The 8,329-nt window shown below is 34.9% G+C and overlaps 1 long non-coding RNA gene across 1 annotated transcript in view; it reads right to left on the reverse strand.

Annotated features, from left to right (window-relative positions):
* Window positions 1–836: 836 nt before the first annotated feature.
* LOC107560049 (uncharacterized) overlaps window positions 837–8,329 on the reverse strand; it is an 8,703-nt gene continuing 1,210 nt past the window's right edge. Inside the window, exons 2-4 of the long non-coding RNA XR_001605686.1 lie at window positions 4,458–4,547; window positions 2,331–2,528; window positions 837–1,066 (exon numbers count right to left, since the gene is read on the reverse strand). This is a non-coding gene — a long non-coding RNA (uncharacterized lncRNA). The remainder of the gene's footprint in view (window positions 1,067–2,330; window positions 2,529–4,457; window positions 4,548–8,329) is intronic.

The following is an 8,329-nucleotide window of genomic DNA, read 5'->3' on the forward strand; positions in this document are numbered from 1 at the left end:
AGATTTAGTTACGGACGTAAGTATGCAAATATACTGATGCGATAAAATAATGTAAAATAAAGACATGACATAATGGGATGGTGAATTAGATGGTTGTTGAAATAAAAAGGTCTGTTTTTTTCCCTAGAGGATGAAGAAAACCCTGAATCTTTCTGCTTTTAGTTAATGGAAACCCATGATACAACACTGTAAAAAAAAATAATAATAATTTACGGTAAAAAACCGGCAGCAGTGGTTGCCGGAACTTTACCGTAAAAAATACGGTAGCAACGTTTTAGGTTTTACCGTTTTAACTTAAATTTACAGTTAAATACCGTAATTTCATTAACTGATATAATGTTAATATACCAACCTTATTGAAGTACTGAAATCTGTTTTGTACCTTTGTAATACACTGATAACCACCAAATGCAGGTTTAAAAAAAAAAAAAATCATAGTTAGAAGAAGAAACAGTTATTTCAACAAAAAAAACATCAAATTTGAAATGTAACGCAGGGAATTCTGGGAATGTCAATTTACGGTTATTCACTGTAAATTATACGGTCTTTTTTACTTCCAAAAACGGTATACTACCGTAAAATTAATGTCCAATACATGTACTGTCCAATACACTTTTTCACCGTATATAGTAGGGGAATTTACCGTTAACCATTTAACAGGTTTTTACTGTAGCATTTTTATAGTCTTTTAGCATTAAATTCACGGTCATTTTTTACAGTGTGAGTCAACAGCAGCAAACTCGTTGTACCGCGGGAACCCACTTACAACAAACAAAGTGCTTAAACTTAAAAAAAAAAAAAAAGAAGATGTAGCTTTCACCTTTATCATTTCGTCATCTTATTTTTTATTTTTTTGCACTGGATGTGGAGGGGGAAGGAAGTGTCTTAACCAGTCTGTATCCTCCTCGAGCCCATGGATACTAGAAGGGATGTGATGTTAATCCAGCTTTATCCTCAGAGCTGGAGGGGGTGAAGCCGGCCAAAGTCCAAACTCCACAAATTGAGACAACCAGATGACATCTCTGATCCGTCCACGGGACGCCGCGACCGAAGCGGCTGTGTGAACCTGCAAGCAAACAGAAGTTTGTTTCAGTGTCCAGACTTTCTTACAACTAATGACACATTTTCACTGGTCTGAGTGGTTGGAAGGTTAAAATAGACTATAGGAATGATTTGTGAACAAAACCTCCTTTTTGAACTGAACGATTAAGTTGAACTGATTCGCAAAGTTTTCATAAGACACTCGACTGTAAGGGGAAACTATTTGGAAGTGACCCAGCTGACAATCTCCATTCCTAAGAAAAGATAATGAAGGTCTCATTAAGAGTGACACCATGAAAGCGAGAAAACTTACATCAATTAAATATAACCAAAAGCACTAATTCATGAAACAATCAAGAACACTGCAGTATTTATAGCATAGTATTTAACTACATGAAAATTAATCAAATAAAAATAAATAAATATATACACAATCAATCAATCAAACATATTAAATGCCACACAATATCTAGGAACATTTTTTTTTTTCTTTTTTCTTTTTTTTGAATTGGCACTTTTTATCATTGGACACTCCAAAAAAAACAAAACATAAAACTAAATTAAATTAAAATAAATAAATAAATAAATATAAACTTTAAATTTTTTTTTTGGATTGATGTGTTTGAATTGCATAAAGAAAATTCTGATTTATCTGGATTACAAACTAATTAACAATGTAATGCAAATTTGTCAGTCATGAATAAATTAAACAGGTCAGATTTCTGTAATGGTACTAATGACAATGTTTTAAATACACAACCGGGTTTACATATTATCATCAACAAATCCAATTTGTTTCAACATTTAAACTAATTGAATATCGCTTGTTCTGACAGTTAGCCATATTTTAACGTTCATACTTTTTAAGCGGAATAACTTAATTGTTTTTTACAATGAACAAATTTATGCAGATTCTAACCATTTGAATAAATTAATTTTGAAAATAGGATTATTTAGATAAAATCAAACAGTTGCAAACAGGTAATAAACTATGGCATGACTTTTTGAGTGCAGAAATTTGAACTATTTCTTACCTGCTTTATTCATGTACGACAGACAAACATGCATCACATTTTTATATAATGCATCACACGTTTATTTGGTTGTTTATGTTAAAACCGTGTCCAAATGGATGGGAATTTTATATGCAATGCAAATAAATGCATCTTAAATTTTTGAGTGCAATAAATTAATTGAATTATCATCTCAGTCTACATTCTTATGTGTACATAACTCAATGACTTCAAACCGAAACATCACAGCATTGTAAAAATCCAGCAGACACTGACTGAACTGAAGTCCGTGGGACATCTTCATGAGCGTCTGGAGGATGCTGTCCACACGTGGGCTTTGAGCGCCTGTTTTTCTCTATGTGCTGCATCCTGTGCCTCTGTGTGTTGCACTACACACTCCCAATGCGCTGGTTTCCAAGCAACCCATGTAACACAGGGAGCGTCGGCTGTTGGCGTCTCTGAACTGCGTGGAAACTGTAGGATGAAGAGAAGAAGGAGATGATTAAGCGGAGTGTGAAAACTCAAACATGCAGCTGGCCGATGCAGTGCATCGCTTACTTTCCATTGCACAGAGCACTGGACTTTGTTAAAAACAAGCTAAGCAGTGCACATGGTGTGTTTTCATTCAACTTATTTTCCCAAGCCATCTCTTTAGACACAAGCAGACTGGAGCTGACAAGCCAGCGCCGTGTCAATCACACCAGAGGATGTTCTCTTGGCTTGTTTTCTTCCTGCTCTGATCCTCGGGGAGTTTGCACTAACCAGCATGGCCCTGGGCTTTCTTTCAGGGGCTGAGGGCATGGAGTGCTGGTGCTTGTTTTGCAACAGAGACCATACAAAACCATACAGAGCTGGACCGAACTACCAAGTCAACACTGAAGAGTGCTTCTGTTTGGAGTGCGGCTCCAAATCGGGGATTCTGCGGCTCAATCCAATTAACTGCAGCGTGGCGAGCACTAATTTAAAAACAAACACATTCAAAACAAGAGCAAACAAATACTAAACTGAGGGGAAAGGTAAAGAAAGACAAACCTGTTAATGTGCAGAAACATTTCTTTAAAGCAATATTCCGTGTTAAGTGCAATAAAGCCCAATGAGCAGCAGCTGTCGATCATGAAAAATGTATTTAAACTCAATTAACAGTTTGTAAAAACAAATTAAAACTGTTTACAGCTATTAGCTTGAATGAATGTTAAATGTGCAACTGCTATACTGTTTAGATATGAAGTCTTTTTAACTCAAATAAAATAAATTGTGTGTTTATGCTTAAAACAAAATAAAGAGAAAACAGAAAAATAATCATGTTTTCCTTTGAGGTAAGTTTATTTTTCTTAGATATTTAAAGCTTATTTTTCTCATATTATTACTTGTTTTAAGCATAAACTAACTTCATTTTTTAATCTATGAAGCAATGTTTACATGAAATAAATTATGCCAATACGACTTAAAAGTTCATCCACCTTAACCCACTAATTAGCACAAATGAATGTGCAACTGCTACACTGTTTTAAAGTCATTGCATGTGTTCATATAAGACATATTATAATTACTTTACTTCAATAACACATAAAAGTTCATCCACCTAAAAAAAAACTAGTGTAAAAGGATGATTCCTGTAACTTGTGTAAATGCTATAATAAAAATAATTATTGATGTTTTTAAATGTTCCAGTGCAATCTGCCTGTAGGCTCTGGTTAAGTTCTGTAAGTGTGTTACTGAATCAACAGCACGTCTCCATTCCATTGACAGAACTGAAGTATTTAACCCAGAATATTGCTTTAAAGCAGAGATCAGCCCCTTAAACAGTCATGTTACAACATTGGCTGCAACGGCAGGCTAAATCTCAGCAGACAGAGCAACACTCGGAGCTAATTAACCCATTAGACTCAAACGTGTTTCCCAACATGCACTTGAGATCAGTTCCTATCAGAGTTTGCCAGCGGATAGGCCCTTTGAAACAGAGCCTCTCAACTCTTCTGAAGAGCATCCCAGATGGTTCCTTTGGTATTTTCTAATAAAAAACAGCGATGTTTCCTCCGCATAAATGTCCGTTTGTAAACCACCAGGTTCCCACTTCTTCCTGGTGGTCATTTAAATGAGAGGGTGACCTAAAAAAGAGCCGGCGTGACTCACAAAGACGTGGGAGAGGAACGGATGACTAAGATGACTGAACAATATCAACCACAGATGAAAGTGTCTCAGCGTTTTATTCATTACCTAAAGCAGACTCCAGCCTGGAACAAACCCCACCAAACACCTCCGGAGTGAAAAGTCACAAACCACGCAACAGATCTGAGCTTTAAGAGCTTTCCTTAATTGCACTAAAATGACAGAATGTGAGAAAAAAGACAACAGAAATACAATAAAAGTAAGGCTGGGTTCAGCCAAAAATCTTACACTCACCCTCATGTTGGTCCAAAGCATTTTGAAGGATGTTCATGCTGTTCTTTTCCATGCAATAAAAACCTGGACTGATCAATGGCTGACAAGCTGCTAAAGTGACAAAAAAGGTCATATAAAAAGTTCTGAATATGCGGTAGCACATAAAATTTGAAAGTCACAGTGGACTGGAAGAGATTCAGTGAATAAAAACGTACATTTCAGTCTTCTTCCGCACATAAAACTATATATGATGACTTTAGAAGACTTGGAACATGGCACATACATTGTAAAAATGATTTTTCTAAGGTTATTGGATTACATTTGACAAGAAAACACAATTTCAGTCTTTCCTGTTACGGTTAATTCAATGTATTGCCCTTTTTTGTGAAATTCACAAGTGAAAATTACACTTTTTGTGTTGTCATATGGATATGTCATTTTGTTGCTTATTAGACCATAGTCATTCTGCACAAAAATGAATAAATAAATAAAAATAAAAAACATTAATATTACTCATGTTTTCTTCGTATCTTTTCCCCTTACTTTCCAGAACATATACATACAAATGTAAATATAAATATATATTTAAATATCTTAAATCACAATACATTTACTTGAGAAGCAAAATGACTTATTATTTTCTGCAAAAGCAATCAAAATGGTGTATTTTTTGCTTAAAACAAGAAAAGCTGCAAATGGGATAATAAAGATAATCTTGTTTTCACTTTGAATTAAGTTTATTTTTCTTGATATTTTTCTTTTTTAAAAGCATCAACTCACTTAACTTTCTTGTTTTAAAGCATAAAGTCACTTAACTTTGATACAGTTTTCATAAAACAAGATTACTTCATATCTTAAGTCATTTTACTTTCCACATAAGTGTATCTTGATTTAAGAATATGTAGATATTTGTATTGGAAAACAAGACAAAAATACAACACGAGAAAACACAGTTTTGTGTTCCATATAATAAATGAGGATTAGGAATAAAATACAGTTAAGCACACGATGAACACTGGTTTTGGGGTGAACTGCTCCTTCAAGAGGCATGTGTGGCCCTTTTTCTGCAGATGCTCTAAAGATCCTGACAGTAGTTTTGTTTGTAACACTATTCAGGTCAGTCTTGCCACGGGCGCCCCCCTTGGGCCTCACTAAACCGTGCTACATCAGGCAGCTTGGTGCAGGTATTTTTTTTTAGATACCTGCACTGAACATGCCAGTTTCTATAAATGTTTGCAAGAGAAAAAAAACCTGACAGGTAAAAAGGGCTTTTGATGGGATAAGGAGGACAGTGAGAAAGGGAGGCAGGCGTGCGTGTGTATGTGAACTGTGGTGCCAGGCCCCTGGTCACAATCGCACAGATTTGCATTCCACTCTAACAGGATATTGCCCAAAGTCCCCCTGAGGAGCTTAGCCGTCGTGTTGGACCTTAACTCCCAGTGTGCACTGCATCACTCTCACACACACACACACAGACACACACAAATAGACACTTTTTCTCTCTCTCTCCCGCCCTTTTCTTTCTCTCCCAGCTTAATCCCCTCTGTCTCCTTTCTTTCTTTTAGCTCTTTCAGTTTAACTCTCACACTCTTCATCATCTCAGCTGCTCAGCCCTCCACTCGTCTTCTCATGGTCCCCTCAAACATTTAATTAGCTTATTGTCGTACATCACTTCTCTTACGGTTCATTTTAAATCAGACACAAACACAAAAGTTAAATATGAGAACTTTGTATATATGTGTTTTGACATGTACACTCTCAGAGTGTACAGGTGCATCTCAATAAATTAGAATTATTTCAATTTTTCAACTCAAATTGTGAAACTTGTGTATTAAATAAATTCAATGCACACAGACTGAAGTAGTTTAAGTCTTTGGTTCGTTTGTAGATACAGAGTGTACATACAAAGGTTGTCTCTGGTGCCGTACCTTTTTGAAAGGTACTAATACCATTTAGGTACTAATATGTGCCTTCAAGGTACAAATATGCAACTATAGGGGTAAATAAGGTACAAAAGTGTACCGTTTGAAAAGTTACCATTCCAGTGACAACTATGCAATTACAAAAAATATAGTTTGTTTATATTCTTCAAGTAGTCCTGTGTACGTTTATAACCTGCATGTTTATGCATGCTATATATAATGCTACACTTGCTATCAACTAAATTTGCATTTCTTGAAGGAAACCGCAGTGCTTGCAAAGCAGCAAAATAAATATGCTAAGGTAAGGTAATACTAGGCTTTGAGCAAATAATCACAACAAACATGGGATATGAGATATAATGGCATGCACATTTTGTTTTTAATCTATCAAAAATGTATCCAAATACCAGTTTTAAATTCAAAATGTTAAAATATACCATCATCTAGTAAAAGTTCACCTACTGTGTTTGCATGCATATACAAGTCAACACCCGCTTTGAGCGCACCTATAGATTTTGACAGTTTTTGTAGTTTTTCTGATAGTGTAGGAAGTTAAATATGCAATTGCAAAAATATTGTTTATATTCTTTAAGTAGTCTCAGGTAAGTTTATAACCTGTGTTATGAAAAATACCATGCATGCTATAAAATGCTACACTTGCTATCAACTAAATTAGCATTTCCTGAAGGAAACCGCAGTTCTTGCAAGGCAGCAAAATAAATGTGCATGTTAAATCACTTTTGCACAACAAATATGGGATATGGGATATGAAGGCATGCACTTTTTATTTTTAATCAATCAATAACGCCTCCAAATACCTGTATTTAATTCGAAACGTTAAAATATAATTAAGTCAAAGTTCACCTACTGTTTGCGTGCATATGAATGCAACACCTATTGTGAGTGCACATATAGATGTAGGTAAGTTCAGGAAAACAAGATCAATCACAATTCAGTATTAAAATCTGATATGAAAATATTATAATGACGACATCACTGTCAGTTTAACATTCTATCACTGTAAGTCTATGGGACATTTCCAAAGTTACATCTTAATTAAATTTTGAAAACATTTAATTAACTTAAGAAAATTATGTATAAAGTTTACCAAAAACAGATAGCACAGACTGAAATGATATACAACACACAGTTTGAATCTGCAAATCAAGCAGTTCGGGCTCAATTAATTAGTTTTAGAACCTATTTAGCAAACATTTCTAAGGAATATTAGTATAGCCCTAATATTGTTTTATATACTCAATCATTGTCAAGTTTAATTAATATTAAAAGTTTGATCATAGCTTTTAAGCTAATAAAAAAGATTGTTGCATTAATGCAAGCAACCAAGGTGAATATAGTAAAAAAAGAAAAGAAAAAGAAACTAATAGATATTATCTTATTTCCCTAGTTGATTGATTACATTAAAAAAATCGCAAAAAAATTTGTATTACAAGTTTTCTAAAATGTTGTTTAAAAATGCAAATTATGCATTATCTAATTAATAATGCACTAATTAGCAAGTCCAATAAAATAAACACTTGTAAGTGTATTGTTTTATTTCCATGAAAAAACAATGTTTTTGCCTGTAGTGTCTTGCCTTAAGTTTTATCAAACCCACTATGGGCATTAAAAGAGGAAAAACAATACACATGCCATAAAGGCCACATTCAGTCTTCCGTCATGAAGGAAACATGATTCAGAGGTGGCAGTCAATGTTTTTACGAGTTTTAATTCTACATATATACCCCCCCCCCTGCCACAAACCAGCCCCCACGCAGCTAGTTGAGAAACAAAAACTCTCTCTGTCCTATTCTCACACACACACTAACACACAAACTCACTCTGTCTTTGTCTCAAACACATACACACCCACAACCCGGCCTCTCCCAGAGCATCTGGTCTTGGGTAGGGCAGCATATGTTTTAATTTTGATTGACTCACCTGTCACCTATACTGCCCTCCTCATTGTTA

This window comes from Sinocyclocheilus grahami, unplaced genomic scaffold, assembly GCF_001515645.1.
Source record: "Sinocyclocheilus grahami isolate Dianchi unplaced genomic scaffold, SAMN03320097.WGS_v1.1 scaffold708.1, whole genome shotgun sequence".
In the NCBI taxonomy this organism is placed as follows: domain Eukaryota; kingdom Metazoa; phylum Chordata; class Actinopteri; order Cypriniformes; family Cyprinidae; genus Sinocyclocheilus; species Sinocyclocheilus grahami.